This window comes from Schistocerca nitens, chromosome 4 (genome assembly GCF_023898315.1).
Source record: "Schistocerca nitens isolate TAMUIC-IGC-003100 chromosome 4, iqSchNite1.1, whole genome shotgun sequence".
NCBI classification, from domain to species: domain Eukaryota; kingdom Metazoa; phylum Arthropoda; class Insecta; order Orthoptera; family Acrididae; genus Schistocerca; species Schistocerca nitens.
Genome location: NC_064617.1, coordinates 719,322,867 through 719,341,451, shown reverse-complemented (window position 1 = coordinate 719,341,451; position 18,585 = coordinate 719,322,867). Strand labels below are relative to the sequence as shown.

The 18,585-nt window shown below is 48.2% G+C and overlaps 22 non-coding genes across 22 annotated transcripts; all 22 read right to left on the bottom strand.

Moving 5' to 3' along the window:
• Positions 1–1,965: 1,965 nt before the first annotated feature.
• On the bottom strand, positions 1,966–2,038 carry Trnak-uuu (transfer RNA lysine (anticodon UUU)). The gene has a single exon. It is a non-coding gene; the product is annotated as a tRNA-Lys (tRNA).
• A 345-nt stretch (positions 2,039–2,383) lies between these two features.
• On the bottom strand, positions 2,384–2,465 carry Trnas-aga (transfer RNA serine (anticodon AGA)). The gene has a single exon. It is a non-coding gene; the product is annotated as a tRNA-Ser (tRNA).
• Positions 2,466–3,202: 737 nt separating this feature from the next.
• Trnas-cga (transfer RNA serine (anticodon CGA)) lies at positions 3,203–3,284 on the bottom strand. Its single transcript has one exon. It is a non-coding gene; the product is annotated as a tRNA-Ser (tRNA).
• A 138-nt stretch (positions 3,285–3,422) lies between these two features.
• Trnak-uuu (transfer RNA lysine (anticodon UUU)) lies at positions 3,423–3,495 on the bottom strand. Its single transcript has one exon. It is a non-coding gene; the product is annotated as a tRNA-Lys (tRNA).
• Positions 3,496–3,838: 343 nt separating this feature from the next.
• Trnas-aga (transfer RNA serine (anticodon AGA)) lies at positions 3,839–3,920 on the bottom strand. Its single transcript has one exon. It is a non-coding gene; the product is annotated as a tRNA-Ser (tRNA).
• Positions 3,921–4,656: 736 nt separating this feature from the next.
• Positions 4,657–4,738, bottom strand: Trnas-cga (transfer RNA serine (anticodon CGA)). The gene has a single exon. It is a non-coding gene; the product is annotated as a tRNA-Ser (tRNA).
• A 138-nt stretch (positions 4,739–4,876) lies between these two features.
• Positions 4,877–4,949, bottom strand: Trnak-uuu (transfer RNA lysine (anticodon UUU)). The gene has a single exon. It is a non-coding gene; the product is annotated as a tRNA-Lys (tRNA).
• A 343-nt stretch (positions 4,950–5,292) lies between these two features.
• Positions 5,293–5,374, bottom strand: Trnas-aga (transfer RNA serine (anticodon AGA)). The gene has a single exon. It is a non-coding gene; the product is annotated as a tRNA-Ser (tRNA).
• A 736-nt stretch (positions 5,375–6,110) lies between these two features.
• Positions 6,111–6,192, bottom strand: Trnas-cga (transfer RNA serine (anticodon CGA)). Its single transcript has one exon. It is a non-coding gene; the product is annotated as a tRNA-Ser (tRNA).
• Positions 6,193–6,330: 138 nt separating this feature from the next.
• Positions 6,331–6,403, bottom strand: Trnak-uuu (transfer RNA lysine (anticodon UUU)). The gene has a single exon. It is a non-coding gene; the product is annotated as a tRNA-Lys (tRNA).
• Positions 6,404–6,746: 343 nt separating this feature from the next.
• Positions 6,747–6,828, bottom strand: Trnas-aga (transfer RNA serine (anticodon AGA)). Its single transcript has one exon. It is a non-coding gene; the product is annotated as a tRNA-Ser (tRNA).
• Positions 6,829–7,564: 736 nt separating this feature from the next.
• Trnas-cga (transfer RNA serine (anticodon CGA)) lies at positions 7,565–7,646 on the bottom strand. Its single transcript has one exon. It is a non-coding gene; the product is annotated as a tRNA-Ser (tRNA).
• A 138-nt stretch (positions 7,647–7,784) lies between these two features.
• On the bottom strand, positions 7,785–7,857 carry Trnak-uuu (transfer RNA lysine (anticodon UUU)). Its single transcript has one exon. It is a non-coding gene; the product is annotated as a tRNA-Lys (tRNA).
• Positions 7,858–8,200: 343 nt separating this feature from the next.
• Positions 8,201–8,282, bottom strand: Trnas-aga (transfer RNA serine (anticodon AGA)). The gene has a single exon. It is a non-coding gene; the product is annotated as a tRNA-Ser (tRNA).
• Positions 8,283–9,018: 736 nt separating this feature from the next.
• On the bottom strand, positions 9,019–9,100 carry Trnas-cga (transfer RNA serine (anticodon CGA)). Its single transcript has one exon. It is a non-coding gene; the product is annotated as a tRNA-Ser (tRNA).
• A 138-nt stretch (positions 9,101–9,238) lies between these two features.
• Positions 9,239–9,311, bottom strand: Trnak-uuu (transfer RNA lysine (anticodon UUU)). The gene has a single exon. It is a non-coding gene; the product is annotated as a tRNA-Lys (tRNA).
• A 343-nt stretch (positions 9,312–9,654) lies between these two features.
• Trnas-aga (transfer RNA serine (anticodon AGA)) lies at positions 9,655–9,736 on the bottom strand. Its single transcript has one exon. It is a non-coding gene; the product is annotated as a tRNA-Ser (tRNA).
• A 736-nt stretch (positions 9,737–10,472) lies between these two features.
• Trnas-cga (transfer RNA serine (anticodon CGA)) lies at positions 10,473–10,554 on the bottom strand. Its single transcript has one exon. It is a non-coding gene; the product is annotated as a tRNA-Ser (tRNA).
• Positions 10,555–10,692: 138 nt separating this feature from the next.
• On the bottom strand, positions 10,693–10,765 carry Trnak-uuu (transfer RNA lysine (anticodon UUU)). Its single transcript has one exon. It is a non-coding gene; the product is annotated as a tRNA-Lys (tRNA).
• A 343-nt stretch (positions 10,766–11,108) lies between these two features.
• On the bottom strand, positions 11,109–11,190 carry Trnas-aga (transfer RNA serine (anticodon AGA)). The gene has a single exon. It is a non-coding gene; the product is annotated as a tRNA-Ser (tRNA).
• Positions 11,191–17,662: 6,472 nt separating this feature from the next.
• Positions 17,663–17,735, bottom strand: Trnak-uuu (transfer RNA lysine (anticodon UUU)). Its single transcript has one exon. It is a non-coding gene; the product is annotated as a tRNA-Lys (tRNA).
• Positions 17,736–18,078: 343 nt separating this feature from the next.
• On the bottom strand, positions 18,079–18,160 carry Trnas-aga (transfer RNA serine (anticodon AGA)). Its single transcript has one exon. It is a non-coding gene; the product is annotated as a tRNA-Ser (tRNA).
• Positions 18,161–18,585: the final 425 nt, after the last annotated feature.

The following is an 18,585-nucleotide window of genomic DNA, read 5'->3' as shown; positions in this document are numbered from 1 at the left end:
CCCACGCATGTCACATGTGTGCGAAAATTTCTGCTCGTTTTTACGCAAAATCACACGCAGCCGGTAGGATTCGAACCTACGCTCCCAGAGGGAATCTGATTTCGAGTCAGACGCCTTAACCACTTTTTTTTTTTTTTTTTGGTTTGTTGATGACTCTTTGCTGCAAAACTTTTATTTTCATCGTGTTTTGTTGGGTTTTTGTTTTTTTTTTATCTTTTTTAACTTTTTTTAATATACAACAAGTTTTTTGTAAAATGTTTGTTTCCACTATTCTTTGCGTGAGACATGTCGGCTCGTTGACGGCACTCAACGCTCGTCTTCTCGAGGGTTGCCTATTATGGTATACCCCAAGCATATAGCTTGGTCTCATTTCTTTCTCCCCGTTTGTATGTGATCTCCTATGTCGGCAGTTGTCTTCTCTTAGCACTGAGTGCCCAATGGCCGGGCGCCACACACAGGTTGGAAAAAAAAAAAAAAAAAAAAAAAAAAAAAAAAAAAAAAAAAAAAAACACTGCCATCAACGTTATCAACAGTCGGACGCAGTGCATTCATCTTACATCTACTTCGTTGTTCCTTGTTCGTTTTTGTTCATCGTCGTTGTCGTTCATAGTGTCGTTATTCTCAATGCTGGTATATAGTTCGCGAACTTTTGTCTGTATTTGTCATCCTTCATCAGCAGTTGCGCTTGTGTGGCTAGATATACTCTGTAGCCCTGGTAAGATGGTGCATCTTCGGCTTGAATTAGGTAATGCAGAGTATGTCCTGTCAGCCATGTCCATATATTTTTCTTCGTGATGGGGTAGTAAGTGCCATCAGGTTGCAACACCGATGTGATGGCGATTGTCTGTCTAGCTGTCCTGCAGATAGAGGCAAGGTTCATTCTGCACCATTCCCAGACCAATTTATTTTCTCCGCAGACACATCTGTGTAGCAAGTTGTCTATGAGGGCACACTCTCCACATCTGTCAGTTGCCGACAATCGTATTCTGTGTAATTTTTCTTTCGTAGGTATGGTCTCATTAACTACTTTATACCACGTTGATCTGATATTTGTTCCGAGCACTGTGTTGTGGATGTTCTTCCAGATTTGAGCCCAATCCCGAAGGGGATATTTCGTTTCCATGCGGTTTACTCTTCCACCAGTATTCATTATCCGGTATAGTTGGGCGGTTGTAAGGTCCTGTATTGGTGCGCTCAGTTTCGCTCGGAGGTAACTAACTTCGAGCAGAAACATCCTGATGTGGTTGGCTTTGTAGTGGGTTTCCCCCAGGTTTATCGGTATTGCCATATTAGTAGGTGTATACATCCGTAGGGCCATATGGAGCGCGCTGTCTGGGTAGTCTTGAAACAGCTGAATAGTTCTCCGTATAAGAAGAGCCTTGCATTTAAGTTCAACATCTATTAGCCCTAGGCCCCCTTTCTCTGGTGGGAGAGTAATAACATTTATTCCCACTTTGAATATTTCACCCCTCCAAATATACCAACCAATTGCCGTCATTATTTGCTTGGAAATGCTGTTGACCACAGGGATTGTCTGCCCTACATACCAGATTTTCGAAAGTATCATTTTATTGATAAACGGCACTCTTTGTATGAGGTCCTGTTCTCTGCCTTTATTTTGCTGGAGACAACCTCTCGTCATAGCCAGAAGCTCTTGCCAGTTGTCCGTAGTAGTTTTCAGAGGGCAGCGGCTCATTCGTATTCCCAACAGCTTGATACTCTCGTGTATTATATATGGGCAGTTATCATCGATTCTAAACCCACTACCGATCGGCATTAGTTTAGTCTTGCGATAGTTGAGCTTTGAGCACGCTCGGCCACGACTGCCAGTAGCGGAAGATCCTCCCGACACATGCAACTGCTACTGTTTAAAGCACTGCAGTGCCAGGAAACGGCGTAGCAGCATTCTTTTCCGTAGTGCTTACACCCCTACGAGACGTGCGGCTACCAAGGTATTAAAATTTCCGCCCGAACAGGGACTTGAACCCTGGACCCTTAGGTTAAAAGCCTAATGCTCTACCGACTGAGCTATCCGGGCTCACGTTACCTGAACACCCCTCCCTTTAGGCATACTGACACATTGCCTCATGTCCTTTACTGTTGGGTAGTCGTTGCGTGGAGCTGTTACTATTAAAACGTCGTCTGACTGCTGTCTATAAACTCATTACGCTAGGGTCGTAACAGACTATCGAAGAAAGCTGACACACGATGTAAAGTGAAATTGCAGCAGTTTGTACGTCTCAGCAGAGGAGCTACGTGTTTTGTCGACACTCACTGGACAATTGTAAAATTCACAAGCGTCTCGAATGCAGTGTTTCCCACGTATTCGCTCATTTCACGGTTCCGTTGGAGATGTTCTTCACCTCTTGACACAAAAAAAGGACGCAGTCGGTAGGACTCGAACCTACGCTCCCAGAGGGAATCTGATTTCTAGTCAGACGCCTTAACCACTCGGCCACGACTGCCGGTCACAGAAGCGTCTCTCGGCAAGTGCAACTTTTCAAAGCAATCTGACGTAAGAACACGACATGGCCTCACTCGTTTCTGTAGTGCTTCCGTTGCCAGCACATTAGCCGTTACGACAGTGTATCAATTTTGGCCTGGACGGGGGTTTGAACCCGGGACCCTTTGGTTGAAAGTCTAGCGCTCTACCGGCTGAGCTACCCGGTCCCTCGGCCGAGCATTGTGGTACATGCTGCATGGTGTTTGAGTGATTCGCGTGTCGTAATTACTGGCTTATGGCTCCAATGGCGACTTCACCGACTTCCCACTGACGCACCGCTGACGCTACTTTTCTGTCGTCTTAAACGATGGACATACTTGCAAGCAGCTGCGAGATCTTAAGAAAGGAAAACGCTGCACCACTGCTTTTGCCACACTCGAATGAATTGAATTGCGATTCTTAACAAGAAATGAATGCTCGCTCTGTCCAACACTTTGAAACACATCTGCGTACTCACGAACACGGCGACGGCGCGACAAAATGACGGGGGCGCGTTCGTGGGCCTGCGACTGATTTCTGCAGTACTAGCGTCCGTGCGAGGTAAACCGAGAGCCGCAACAGACAGCGGCCGTCGCGAAACAGTATTCTGAAACATAAATTTCCGTCTTGTTGAGAATGGTGTCACTGGTTTGGATCCGCTTTCACCCACGCATGTCACATGTGTGCGAAAATTTCTGCTCGTTTTTACGCAAAATCACACGCAGCCGGTAGGATTCGAACCTACGCTCCCAGAGGGAATCTGATTTCGAGTCAGACGCCTTAACCACTCGGCCACGACTGCCAGTAGCGGAAGATCCTCCCGACACATGCAACTGCTACTGTTTAAAGCACTGCAGTGCCAGGAAACGGCGTAGCAGCATTCTTTTCCGTAGTGCTTACACCGCTACGAGACGTGCGGCTACCAAGGTATTAAAATTTCCGCCCGAACAGGGACTTGAACCCTGGACCCTTAGGTTAAAAGCCTAATGCTCTACCGACTGAGCTATCCGGGCTCACGTTACCTGAACACCCCTCCCTTTAGGCATACTGACACATTGCCTCATGTCCTTTACTGTTGGGTAGTCGTTGCGTGGAGCTGTTACTATTAAAACGTCGTCTGACTGCTGTCTATAAACTCATTACGCTAGGGTCGTAACAGACTATCGAAGAAAGCTGACACACGATGTAAAGTGAAATTGCAGCAGTTTGTACGTCTCAGCAGAGGAGCTACGTGTTTTGTCGACACTCACTGGACAATTGTAAAATTCACAAGCGTCTCGAATGCAGTGTTTCCCACGTATTCGCTCATTTCACGGTTCCGTTGGAGATGTTCTTCACCTCTTGACACAAAAAGGACGCAGTCGGTAGGACTCGAACCTACGCTCCCAGAGGGAATCTGATTTCTAGTCAGACGCCTTAACCACTCGGCCACGACTGCCGGTCGCAGAAGCGTCTCTCGGCAAGTGCAACTTTTCAAGCAATCTGACGTAAGAACACGACATGGCCTCACTCGTTTCTGTAGTGCTTCCGTTGCCAGCACATTAGCCGTTACGACAGTGTATCAATTTTGGCCTGGACGGGGGTTTGAACCCGGGACCCTTTGGTTGAAAGTCTAGCGCTCTACCGGCTGAGCTACCCGGTCCCTCGGCCGAGCATTGTGGTACATGCTGCATGGTGTTTGAGTGATTCGCGTGTCGTAATTACTGGCTTATGGCTCCAATGGCGACTTCACCGACTTCCCACTGACGCACCGCTGACGCTACTTTTCTGTCGTCTTAAACGATGGACATACTTGCAAGCAGCTGCGAGATCTTAAGAAAGGAAAACGCTGCACCACTGCTTTTGCCACACTCGAATGAATTGAATTGCGATTCTTAACAAGAAATGAATGCTCGCTCTGTCCAACACTTTGAAACACATCTGCGTACTCACGAACACGGCGACGGCGCGACAAAATGACGGGGGCGCGTTCGTGGGCCTGCGACTGATTTCTGCAGTACTAGCGTCCGTGCGAGGTAAACCGAGAGCCGCAACAGACAGCGGCCGTCGCGAAACAGTATTCTGAAACATAAATTTCCGTCTTGTTGAGAATGGTGTCACTGGTTTGGATCCGCTTTCACCCACGCATGTCACATGTGTGCGAAAATTTCTGCTCGTTTTTACGCAAAATCACACGCAGCCGGTAGGATTCGAACCTACGCTCCCAGAGGGAATCTGATTTCGAGTCAGACGCCTTAACCACTCGGCCACGACTGCCAGTAGCGGAAGATCCTCCCGACACATGCAACTGCTACTGTTTAAAGCACTGCAGTGCCAGGAAACGGCGTAGCAGCATTCTTTTCCGTAGTGCTTACACCGCTACGAGACGTGCGGCTACCAAGGTATTAAAATTTCCGCCCGAACAGGGACTTGAACCCTGGACCCTTAGGTTAAAAGCCTAATGCTCTACCGACTGAGCTATCCGGGCTCACGTTACCTGAACACCCCTCCCTTTAGGCATACTGACACATTGCCTCATGTCCTTTACTGTTGGGTAGTCGTTGCGTGGAGCTGTTACTATTAAAACGTCGTCTGACTGCTGTCTATAAACTCATTACGCTAGGGTCGTAACAGACTATCGAAGAAAGCTGACACACGATGTAAAGTGAAATTGCAGCAGTTTGTACGTCTCAGCAGAGGAGCTACGTGTTTTGTCGACACTCACTGGACAATTGTAAAATTCACAAGCGTCTCGAATGCAGTGTTTCCCACGTATTCGCTCATTTCACGGTTCCGTTGGAGATGTTCTTCACCTCTTGACACAAAAAGGACGCAGTCGGTAGGACTCGAACCTACGCTCCCAGAGGGAATCTGATTTCTAGTCAGACGCCTTAACCACTCGGCCACGACTGCCGGTCGCAGAAGCGTCTCTCGGCAAGTGCAACTTTTCAAGCAATCTGACGTAAGAACACGACATGGCCTCACTCGTTTCTGTAGTGCTTCCGTTGCCAGCACATTAGCCGTTACGACAGTGTATCAATTTTGGCCTGGACGGGGGTTTGAACCCGGGACCCTTTGGTTGAAAGTCTAGCGCTCTACCGGCTGAGCTACCCGGTCCCTCGGCCGAGCATTGTGGTACATGCTGCATGGTGTTTGAGTGATTCGCGTGTCGTAATTACTGGCTTATGGCTCCAATGGCGACTTCACCGACTTCCCACTGACGCACCGCTGACGCTACTTTTCTGTCGTCTTAAACGATGGACATACTTGCAAGCAGCTGCGAGATCTTAAGAAAGGAAAACGCTGCACCACTGCTTTTGCCACACTCGAATGAATTGAATTGCGATTCTTAACAAGAAATGAATGCTCGCTCTGTCCAACACTTTGAAGCACATCTGCGTACTCACGAACACGGCGACGGCGCGACAAAATGACGGGGGCGCGTTCGTGGGCCTGCGACTGATTTCTGCAGTACTAGCGTCCGTGCGAGGTAAACCGAGAGCCGCAACAGACAGCGGCCGTCGCGAAACAGTATTCTGAAACATAAATTTCCGTCTTGTTGAGAATGGTGTCACTGGTTTGGATCCGCTTTCACCCACGCATGTCACATGTGTGCGAAAATTTCTGCTCGTTTTTACGCAAAATCACACGCAGCCGGTAGGATTCGAACCTACGCTCCCAGAGGGAATCTGATTTCGAGTCAGACGCCTTAACCACTCGGCCACGACTGCCAGTAGCGGAAGATCCTCCCGACACATGCAACTGCTACTGTTTAAAGCACTGCAGTGCCAGGAAACGGCGTAGCAGCATTCTTTTCCGTAGTGCTTACACCGCTACGAGACGTGCGGCTACCAAGGTATTAAAATTTCCGCCCGAACAGGGACTTGAACCCTGGACCCTTAGGTTAAAAGCCTAATGCTCTACCGACTGAGCTATCCGGGCTCACGTTACCTGAACACCCCTCCCTTTAGGCATACTGACACATTGCCTCATGTCCTTTACTGTTGGGTAGTCGTTGCGTGGAGCTGTTACTATTAAAACGTCGTCTGACTGCTGTCTATAAACTCATTACGCTAGGGTCGTAACAGACTATCGAAGAAAGCTGACACACGATGTAAAGTGAAATTGCAGCAGTTTGTACGTCTCAGCAGAGGAGCTACGTGTTTTGTCGACACTCACTGGACAATTGTAAAATTCACAAGCGTCTCGAATGCAGTGTTTCCCACGTATTCGCTCATTTCACGGTTCCGTTGGAGATGTTCTTCACCTCTTGACACAAAAAGGACGCAGTCGGTAGGACTCGAACCTACGCTCCCAGAGGGAATCTGATTTCTAGTCAGACGCCTTAACCACTCGGCCACGACTGCCGGTCGCAGAAGCGTCTCTCGGCAAGTGCAACTTTTCAAGCAATCTGACGTAAGAACACGACATGGCCTCACTCGTTTCTGTAGTGCTTCCGTTGCCAGCACATTAGCCGTTACGACAGTGTATCAATTTTGGCCTGGACGGGGGTTTGAACCCGGGACCCTTTGGTTGAAAGTCTAGCGCTCTACCGGCTGAGCTACCCGGTCCCTCGGCCGAGCATTGTGGTACATGCTGCATGGTGTTTGAGTGATTCGCGTGTCGTAATTACTGGCTTATGGCTCCAATGGCGACTTCACCGACTTCCCACTGACGCACCGCTGACGCTACTTTTCTGTCGTCTTAAACGATGGACATACTTGCAAGCAGCTGCGAGATCTTAAGAAAGGAAAACGCTGCACCACTGCTTTTGCCACACTCGAATGAATTGAATTGCGATTCTTAACAAGAAATGAATGCTCGCTCTGTCCAACACTTTGAAGCACATCTGCGTACTCACGAACACGGCGACGGCGCGACAAAATGACGGGGGCGCGTTCGTGGGCCTGCGACTGATTTCTGCAGTACTAGCGTCCGTGCGAGGTAAACCGAGAGCCGCAACAGACAGCGGCCGTCGCGAAACAGTATTCTGAAACATAAATTTCCGTCTTGTTGAGAATGGTGTCACTGGTTTGGATCCGCTTTCACCCACGCATGTCACATGTGTGCGAAAATTTCTGCTCGTTTTTACGCAAAATCACACGCAGCCGGTAGGATTCGAACCTACGCTCCCAGAGGGAATCTGATTTCGAGTCAGACGCCTTAACCACTCGGCCACGACTGCCAGTAGCGGAAGATCCTCCCGACACATGCAACTGCTACTGTTTAAAGCACTGCAGTGCCAGGAAACGGCGTAGCAGCATTCTTTTCCGTAGTGCTTACACCGCTACGAGACGTGCGGCTACCAAGGTATTAAAATTTCCGCCCGAACAGGGACTTGAACCCTGGACCCTTAGGTTAAAAGCCTAATGCTCTACCGACTGAGCTATCCGGGCTCACGTTACCTGAACACCCCTCCCTTTAGGCATACTGACACATTGCCTCATGTCCTTTACTGTTGGGTAGTCGTTGCGTGGAGCTGTTACTATTAAAACGTCGTCTGACTGCTGTCTATAAACTCATTACGCTAGGGTCGTAACAGACTATCGAAGAAAGCTGACACACGATGTAAAGTGAAATTGCAGCAGTTTGTACGTCTCAGCAGAGGAGCTACGTGTTTTGTCGACACTCACTGGACAATTGTAAAATTCACAAGCGTCTCGAATGCAGTGTTTCCCACGTATTCGCTCATTTCACGGTTCCGTTGGAGATGTTCTTCACCTCTTGACACAAAAAGGACGCAGTCGGTAGGACTCGAACCTACGCTCCCAGAGGGAATCTGATTTCTAGTCAGACGCCTTAACCACTCGGCCACGACTGCCGGTCGCAGAAGCGTCTCTCGGCAAGTGCAACTTTTCAAGCAATCTGACGTAAGAACACGACATGGCCTCACTCGTTTCTGTAGTGCTTCCGTTGCCAGCACATTAGCCGTTACGACAGTGTATCAATTTTGGCCTGGACGGGGGTTTGAACCCGGGACCCTTTGGTTGAAAGTCTAGCGCTCTACCGGCTGAGCTACCCGGTCCCTCGGCCGAGCATTGTGGTACATGCTGCATGGTGTTTGAGTGATTCGCGTGTCGTAATTACTGGCTTATGGCTCCAATGGCGACTTCACCGACTTCCCACTGACGCACCGCTGACGCTACTTTTCTGTCGTCTTAAACGATGGACATACTTGCAAGCAGCTGCGAGATCTTAAGAAAGGAAAACGCTGCACCACTGCTTTTGCCACACTCGAATGAATTGAATTGCGATTCTTAACAAGAAATGAATGCTCGCTCTGTCCAACACTTTGAAGCACATCTGCGTACTCACGAACACGGCGACGGCGCGACAAAATGACGGGGGCGCGTTCGTGGGCCTGCGACTGATTTCTGCAGTACTAGCGTCCGTGCGAGGTAAACCGAGAGCCGCAACAGACAGCGGCCGTCGCGAAACAGTATTCTGAAACATAAATTTCCGTCTTGTTGAGAATGGTGTCACTGGTTTGGATCCGCTTTCACCCACGCATGTCACATGTGTGCGAAAATTTCTGCTCGTTTTTACGCAAAATCACACGCAGCCGGTAGGATTCGAACCTACGCTCCCAGAGGGAATCTGATTTCGAGTCAGACGCCTTAACCACTCGGCCACGACTGCCAGTAGCGGAAGATCCTCCCGACACATGCAACTGCTACTGTTTAAAGCACTGCAGTGCCAGGAAACGGCGTAGCAGCATTCTTTTCCGTAGTGCTTACACCGCTACGAGACGTGCGGCTACCAAGGTATTAAAATTTCCGCCCGAACAGGGACTTGAACCCTGGACCCTTAGGTTAAAAGCCTAATGCTCTACCGACTGAGCTATCCGGGCTCACGTTACCTGAACACCCCTCCCTTTAGGCATACTGACACATTGCCTCATGTCCTTTACTGTTGGGTAGTCGTTGCGTGGAGCTGTTACTATTAAAACGTCGTCTGACTGCTGTCTATAAACTCATTACGCTAGGGTCGTAACAGACTATCGAAGAAAGCTGACACACGATGTAAAGTGAAATTGCAGCAGTTTGTACGTCTCAGCAGAGGAGCTACGTGTTTTGTCGACACTCACTGGACAATTGTAAAATTCACAAGCGTCTCGAATGCAGTGTTTCCCACGTATTCGCTCATTTCACGGTTCCGTTGGAGATGTTCTTCACCTCTTGACACAAAAAGGACGCAGTCGGTAGGCCTCGAACCTACGCTCCCAGAGGGAATCTGATTTCTAGTCAGACGCCTTAACCACTCGGCCACGACTGCCGGTCGCAGAAGCGTCTCTCGGCAAGTGCAACTTTTCAAGCAATCTGACGTAAGAACACGACATGGCCTCACTCGTTTCTGTAGTGCTTCCGTTGCCAGCACATTAGCCGTTACGACAGTGTATCAATTTTGGCCTGGACGGGGGTTTGAACCCGGGACCCTTTGGTTGAAAGTCTAGCGCTCTACCGGCTGAGCTACCCGGTCCCTCGGCCGAGCATTGTGGTACATGCTGCATGGTGTTTGAGTGATTCGCGTGTCGTAATTACTGGCTTATGGCTCCAATGGCGACTTCACCGACTTCCCACTGACGCACCGCTGACGCTACTTTTCTGTCGTCTTAAACGATGGACATACTTGCAAGCAGCTGCGAGATCTTAAGAAAGGAAAACGCTGCACCACTGCTTTTGCCACACTCGAATGAATTGAATTGCGATTCTTAACAAGAAATGAATGCTCGCTCTGTCCAACACTTTGAAGCACATCTGCGTACTCACGAACACGGCGACGGCGCGACAAAATGACGGGGGCGCGTTCGTGGGCCTGCGACTGATTTCTGCAGTACTAGCGTCCGTGCGAGGTAAACCGAGAGCCGCAACAGACAGCGGCCGTCGCGAAACAGTATTCTGAAACATAAATTTCCGTCTTGTTGAGAATGGTGTCACTGGTTTGGATCCGCTTTCACCCACGCATGTCACATGTGTGCGAAAATTTCTGCTCGTTTTTACGCAAAATCACACGCAGCCGGTAGGATTCGAACCTACGCTCCCAGAGGGAATCTGATTTCGAGTCAGACGCCTTAACCACTCGGCCACGACTGCCAGTAGCGGAAGATCCTCCCGACACATGCAACTGCTACTGTTTAAAGCACTGCAGTGCCAGGAAACGGCGTAGCAGCATTCTTTTCCGTAGTGCTTACACCGCTACGAGACGTGCGGCTACCAAGGTATTAAAATTTCCGCCCGAACAGGGACTTGAACCCTGGACCCTTAGGTTAAAAGCCTAATGCTCTACCGACTGAGCTATCCGGGCTCACGTTACCTGAACACCCCTCCCTTTAGGCATACTGACACATTGCCTCATGTCCTTTACTGTTGGGTAGTCGTTGCGTGGAGCTGTTACTATTAAAACGTCGTCTGACTGCTGTCTATAAACTCATTACGCTAGGGTCGTAACAGACTATCGAAGAAAGCTGACACACGATGTAAAGTGAAATTGCAGCAGTTTGTACGTCTCAGCAGAGGAGCTACGTGTTTTGTCGACACTCACTGGACAATTGTAAAATTCACAAGCGTCTCGAATGCAGTGTTTCCCACGTATTCGCTCATTTCACGGTTCCGTTGGAGATGTTCTTCACCTCTTGACACAAAAAGGACGCAGTCGGTAGGCCTCGAACCTACGCTCCCAGAGGGAATCTGATTTCTAGTCAGACGCCTTAACCACTCGGCCACGACTGCCGGTCGCAGAAGCGTCTCTCGGCAAGTGCAACTTTTCAAGCAATCTGACGTAAGAACACGACATGGCCTCACTCGTTTCTGTAGTGCTTCCGTTGCCAGCACATTAGCCGTTACGACAGTGTATCAATTTTGGCCTGGACGGGGGTTTGAACCCGGGACCCTTTGGTTGAAAGTCTAGCGCTCTACCGGCTGAGCTACCCGGTCCCTCGGCCGAGCATTGTGGTACATGCTGCATGGTGTTTGAGTGATTCGCGTGTCGTAATTACTGGCTTATGGCTCCAATGGCGACTTCACCGACTTCCCACTGACGCACCGCTGACGCTACTTTTCTGTCGTCTTAAACGATGGACATACTTGCAAGCAGCTGCGAGATCTTAAGAAAGGAAAACGCTGCACCACTGCTTTTGCCACACTCGAATGAATTGAATTGCGATTCTTAACAAGAAATGAATGCTCGCTCTGTCCAACACTTTGAAGCACATCTGCGTACTCACGAACACGGCGACGGCGCGACAAAATGACGGGGGCGCGTTCGTGGGCCTGCGACTGATTTCTGCAGTACTAGCGTCCGTGCGAGGTAAACCGAGAGCCGCAACAGACAGCGGCCGTCGCGAAACAGTATTCTGAAACATAAATTTCCGTCTTGTTGAGAATGGTGTCACGGTTTGGATCCGCTTTCACCCACGCATGTCACATGTGTGCGAAAATTTCTGCTCGTTTTTACGCAAAATCACACGCAGCCGGTAGGATTCGAACCTACGCTCCCAGAGGGAATCTGATTTCGAGTCAGACGCCTTAACCACTTTTTTTTTTTTTTTTTTTTTTTTCATCCACCCCTTATAGCCCGTCCTTCTGCTCGCCATTAAGTCGCCTTCGTTGGCGCGGCATCAAAGGCCTTTGATTTAAGGAAAATGAAAACGTTGTGGGTTATATGCGTCGTTCACGATACAAGCATCTATATGAAGAAAATAGTAACTGAAATTTATCGCGGCTCCATTGCCTCGTGTTAACAGAAAACGTCAAAGAAGTTAAAAGAAAACTGAAAATCCATTTCTTCTAAAATTAAAATGCTTTGTTCTGAACGCTGCGAAATTGAAGGAGAACTAAAATATTGCTCGAAACAGAAAACTGAATTTTCTTCATCTAACGAAAAGAAGCTTGAACTCTTGCCAATCGATTACTTCAGTGGTGTTTGTAACTTGTGGTTCGGTCAACATGACACATTATTCGCCTTATAGATGGTCCGTCTGATCTTGAGTGAGTATCTACTGAATGTTCGTTAACATGAAATTCAATCAAATGATCTGGTAGTCTCTTTTTTTTTACGTTACAGTTTTGAGCAGGTAGTTGGCGAAGTTATCCTTATAGTTTTTCGTTTTCATTAGCATATGGTGCTGAGTTGTAAGATAGACCCAGAAGTCTTCTTTACTCTTTTCTTCTTTTGTAAATAAGTAATGTACAGTAGCGGCTTTTAACCAGTTTAGTGCGTTCCTTCTCGTCCGTGGGTACGGGGTATCGTCCGGCGTCAGAAAGGCAGCAGGTGTTATATATCTGGGCGATGTTCTACTGATGAGTGCTAACTTGTTCGTGATATATTCCCATATATCTTTTATGTTGTCGCACACAAACCTGTGTTCATCAGTATCCATTAAATTACACGTTGTGCACAAAGGTGATTCTGCGAGGTGTATGTTATGTAGTTTGGAGTTAGTTGCCAATTTTCTGTTAACTGCGAAATACCAAGTGGCTTTCAGTGTTGACGGCAAATACGGACAATGGATGTTCTCCCAGATTACCTTCCAGTCGTAAAAGTTGTATTTTGCTTCAATGTTATTTTTCTTCTTATCTTTCATGAGTTCCTGGTACACGTGTTTCACTGTCTTCATTTCTTGTTCGGGGATCCTTGTGTGTACATAACTGTACTCCAGTAAAAACCATTTTAAGTGGTAAAGTCCGTTTGGAATATGTTGCACCGTGATAGGTGGCCTGAGGTCGGCCGGAGCTATCTCAGTAAGCAGGTGAGCAGCGACACTATCAGCTGAGTGTTTCCATTGGTGGAAAGTTTTTGATATGTATAAAGCTTGCGCCTTCTTTCCAACATCGACAAGATTTAAGCCACCATTTTTTGTGGCAAGCGTTAAGGTGTCAAACTGAACTTTAAAAATGTGCTGATGGCTGACAAACTGTCCTAACGCTGACATAATTCGTTTTGCAGTGAGTGCAGACATTGGTAAAACTTGAGCGATATAAGTGAGTTTCGAGGTGAGGTATACATTGGCGACCATAACTTTCTGAATTTCATTTAGTTTTCGTACTCTGTGTTCCCGTATGCTGGCACGAATAGTCCGTAGAAGCTTTCTATAGTTGGTTGCAATGGTGTGCCGAATATTACTCTGAAAATCAATTCCAAGACACTTGAAGATCTTCAGTTGACGTAGTTGTCTGTGAGGGTGCGATCCTAGGCCGCGGCCAATATTGAATATTCCAGACTTTGTCCAGTTTAGCTGTGCACCTGACGCTTGCTCATATTGCCTGACTATCTGTAGTGCGGTCTCCACTTCAGTTCTATTTAGTACAAGGAAACCGACATCGTCTGCATACGCCTTGCACACTACTCGGGATCCATGTATGACGATGCCCTGTAAACTTTGCGTCAGGGTAGCTAACAAAGGCTCAATGGCAATCGCAAAAAGCGCCATGGACATTGGGCAGCCCTGCCTGACGGAACTGGCTATCTCTATTGCTCGGGTAGGCTGGCCATTGATGATGACTCTGGATAAATTAGTCGCTACCATCTGTTGTATAATTGCGACGAACCCAGGTGGAAAACCCATCGCATACATGGTACGAAAGAGATACTGGTGGTTTACCCTGTCAAAGGCTTTGTCGAAGTCCAAAGACATGATGGCACATTTCAGCTTACAGACTTCCGCAATAGAGATTAAATCACGGTAGTCGCACAAAGTCTGTTGAATTTTCCGATCCTTGCCCACGCTGGTCTGGTAAGGGCCAATGATACTGGTCATTGTAGATTTAAGCCTTTGGGCCAAAAGTCTCGCAAATATTTTATAGTCGCTGTTGAGCAGCGTTATCGGTCTTAGATTTTTTACGTTTGCACTGCCTGAGGTTTTTTTAATTAGAACGATTATGCCTTCACAGAAGCTGGCGGGGATCACGTTGTTGTGGTCTAGAAGTTCGTTACAGATGCAAGTGATTTTCGCCTTTATGGTGTTCCAGAATTTTTGATAGAATTCGGCGGGAATTCCGTCAGGTCCGGGGGATTTATTCTTAGCACTTTTCCAGAGTACATATTCCACGTCTTCTTCGGTCGCTACGTCTAATAGCTTTTCCGCGTCCACGAGACTGACTCTGTTGCGCAAATTATTCAAAAGAGCATCCTGCGCTTGCACGTTTACTTCTTTATTTGACATCAAGGTGGTGAAGTAGTTGAGCACCGCCGCTTTAATCTCGTTGTGCGTAGTCAGCGTTGCGCCATCCTCAGCAATTAACTCCGTCAGTATTTGACGGGAGCCGTTCTTACTTTCTTGGATCATATGGTAGACTGAGGTGAGTTCTTGGTGTACAGTAGTCTGGACCCGCGACCTGACTTTGTAGCCTTCTAGCTGCGTCCTCCTTAGGGTGAGGATTTTGGCCTGGATTTTCTTAATTCGTTGACAATTCTCGACAGCCGAAGTACCGAGCATATACAGTTCCCGCAGACAATGAAAATAGAAATTAATCGTCCTTTGAAGCCAAAAGCTCTTTTCCCGTGCGTAGTTCATGAAACACCACCTAATTTTAGGTTTGGCGCACCTGAGCCACCAATCAATGGCCGAATTATAAGAGGCAAATCGTTGCTCACATTCTCGCCAGGTATTGAGGAAGGCCTCTTGACACGCCGAGTCTTGTAGATGTGAGACATTTAATTTCCACAGGCCCCTGTATCGACACGTCCGTTGTCGGTCTAGACTTATAGTACAGATGTATGCAGCATGATCGGAGAACGCCACTGGCCATACTTCTGACTGCAGAATGTTATTCCTCAAAGTGGGTGTGATATAAATTCGATCAAGACGGCTTGCCGAATGGGTCGTGATATGGGTAAACCCAGGTGCTGCCCCATGCTTGAGCTCCCAAGAATCAACGAAGCGCAAGTCTCGTACAATTCGTGCCAGTTCAAGTGATTTGTTAAGATTGGGAGTCTGGTCCTTTGCACTGATGACACAGTTAAAGTCGCCTCCGAAGATGACATTGGTGTGGCGGACGCCAAAGAGAGGAACTATTTCTTCTTTAAAAAATTCTGCTCTTTGACGTCTATTACTGGAACCGGATGGGGCATAGACATTAATTAGTCTGTTGTTATAAAAAGTGCCCGCAATGCCCCTACTGTTCGGCAGTTTTGTGACGTCGGTAATAATGATACCTTCCTTCACAATAAAAGCTGTACCTAATTCGCAACCGGCCCCAGGATTAGTGATCACATTATAACCTGGTATGCAATCAAGTCTGATCGCTGTTACTTCTTGTACAAATAAAATGTCTACATCAGCTGCATATAAAAAGTCTTTTAAATGTTGCAGTTTAAGAGCGCTACGTATCTTATTAATATTGAGAGTAGCAAGTCGATAGGCCTGTGGCGGAATAGTGGTGGACTAAACAGGAGCAATACCTAAAATCAGTCCGATATCAAACAGAAATAACGCTGGAAAAAACAAGTCACGTCGTAGAAGCACTTTTGAAGCAATTCCATGTAACAAAAACATGTATTGACAGTCACTTTAAAGGCAGAGTTAAAAATAGTCTCCCGTTGAAAAGGGATCAGTCGTGCGTTCTTTTTGCGCGGCAGTTTCTGTCGAGGCGTTATCTTTCTCGTTAACATCGTCGTCTTTGGAGACTGAAGTGACGGCTGTCACCGTGTCGGAAGTATCCATACTGTCTACTTCGGCAGTAGATTCTGTATCGTCCGCCCAACTAGTTGGTGGTGGTTGTGTCGAGGTCGTTACCGACTCTGGAGCAGGATAGAGTTTGACCATGTGGACATCACAGTCGGTTCGGAGTTGAGCTGACTGTTCGGGGTTCAGAGGTAGAGCATCTGAGACATTGTCAAGGACTGATGGTAAACTGGCTGAGGGATGATCATGGTTTGTGCTATCAGATGCTTTGTCACTGAGTTGTTCACCTATCTGTTTAGCCTTTTCGCGCAGAACCGGTGCAATCTGTTCTGCACCCTGGCGGGCAACTCTCCGTTTTTTAGTTTTTCTGGGAGACGTACGATTGTGTTGGCCTTGATCGGAACCTGCTGGAGATTCCCCCCGTGGAGTAGCAGCGGCCGATTGGGACGCAGCCGTTTGCATGTCGGATGCCTGTTCTTCGGTGACTACTACGGAAGGCGATACTTCTATGGGTTTAGGTGGGGTCTCTTCCGGCGTTGCAACAGTCCCCAGTTGCGTCACTGGCGCAGGCACAACAGTATTTTCACTGACTTCGGTGACCGTGGATGTAGCCGAAAGCCCACGCGCTACGGCGACGTACGTCACAGGCAGTGTTGTCATCGCGGGGGGCCTGGCTGCCTCGCCCGCAGGCAGCTGCGCCACTCGCCTCTGCACGCATTCGGCACGCACGTGACCCGTCGAATTGCATGCGGCACACGTTCGAGGCTGATCATCGTACATGACTATCGCACGATACCCGCATACGTTAACATAAGACGGGATGTGCTTCTGCAGCTCGATTTTCAATTGCCGCACCCCATTAAGAACCGGGAATTTATGTGCACTAGACCAACGTTCCGCAATATTGCTTATGATTTTACCGTAGGGACAGAGCACTGCATTGATCTGTTCACTGGTTATTTCAAATGGAAGTTCAAAAACTCGAACAGTCCGTATTCCTAGGCCGGCATGCGAAACAACAACTTCCCCCACATTTCCATCGCTATGTTTAAATTTTAGGATACCACCACAAGATTCAACTATTTTCTCACACATGTCTGATCGAGCTAATTTAACGAAAACGGTGCTACTGACAATCGAAAGATGTATCCCGATTATATCCTCAAGTCCTATCTTTACTTCATCTTCTAACCATTGCTCAACTTCAAAAGATTTAGGTCGGACAAAGTTTCTGTCAAAAGTAAACTTCAGTGTGTCTTTCCTACTCGGTTGAGACATCACGAAATCGAGTTCATTTCCAGATCACACAAAACACTGGTAGACACTGAAGCAAGCGCAGTGACTCACCACACGTAAACAGCGACGGCGAGGCGCGCAGCACAGCACGTCCGACCTCGACCGCGTCCGCCGGCTGACTAACCGGACCACTCGGCCACGACTGCCAGTAGCGGAAGATCCTCCCGACACATGCAACTGCTACTGTTTAAAGCACTGCAGTGCCAGGAAACGGCGTAGCAGCATTCTTTTCCGTAGTGCTTACACCGCTACGAGACGTGCGGCTACCAAGGTATTAAAATTTCCGCCCGAACAGGGACTTGAACCCTGGACCCTTAGGTTAAAAGCCTAATGCTCTACCGACTGAGCTATCCGGGCTCACGTTACCTGAACACCCCTCCCTTTAGGCATACTGACACATTGCCTCATGTCCTTTACTGTTGGGTAGTCGTTGCGTGGAGCTGTTACTATTAAAACGTCGTCTGACTGCTGTCTATAAACTCATTACGCTAGGGTCGTAACAGACTATCGAAGAAAGCTGACACACGATGTAAAGTGAAATTGCAGCAGTTTGTACGTCTCAGCAGAGGAGCTACGTGTTTTGTCGACACTCACTGGACAATTGTAAAATTCACAAGCGTCTCGAATGCAGTGTTTCCCACGTATTCGCTCATTTCACGGTTCCGTTGGAGATGTTCTTCACCTCTTGACACAAAAAGGACGCAGTCGGTAGGACTCGAACCTACGCTCCCAGAGGGAATCTGATTTCTAGTCAGACGCCTTAACCACTCGGCCACGACTGCCGGTCGCAGAAGCGTCTCTCGGCAAGTGCAACTTTTCAAGCAATCTGACGTAAGAACACGACATGGCCTCACTCGTTTCTGTAGTGCTTCCGTTGCCAGCACATTAGCCGTTACGACAGTGTATCAATTTTGGCCTGGACGGGGGTTTGAACCCGGGACCCTTTGGTTGAAAGTCTAGCGCTCTACCGGCTGAGCTACCCGGTCCCTCGGCCGAGCATTGTGGTACATGCTGCATGGTGTTTGAGTGATTCGCGTGTCGTAATTACTGGCTTATGGCTCCAATGGCGACTTCACCGACTTCCCACTGACGCACCGCTGACGCTACTTTTCTGTCGTCTTAAACGATGGACATACTTGCAAGCAGCTGCGAGATCTTAAGAAAGGAAAACGCTGCACCACTGCTTTTGCCACACTCGAATGAATTG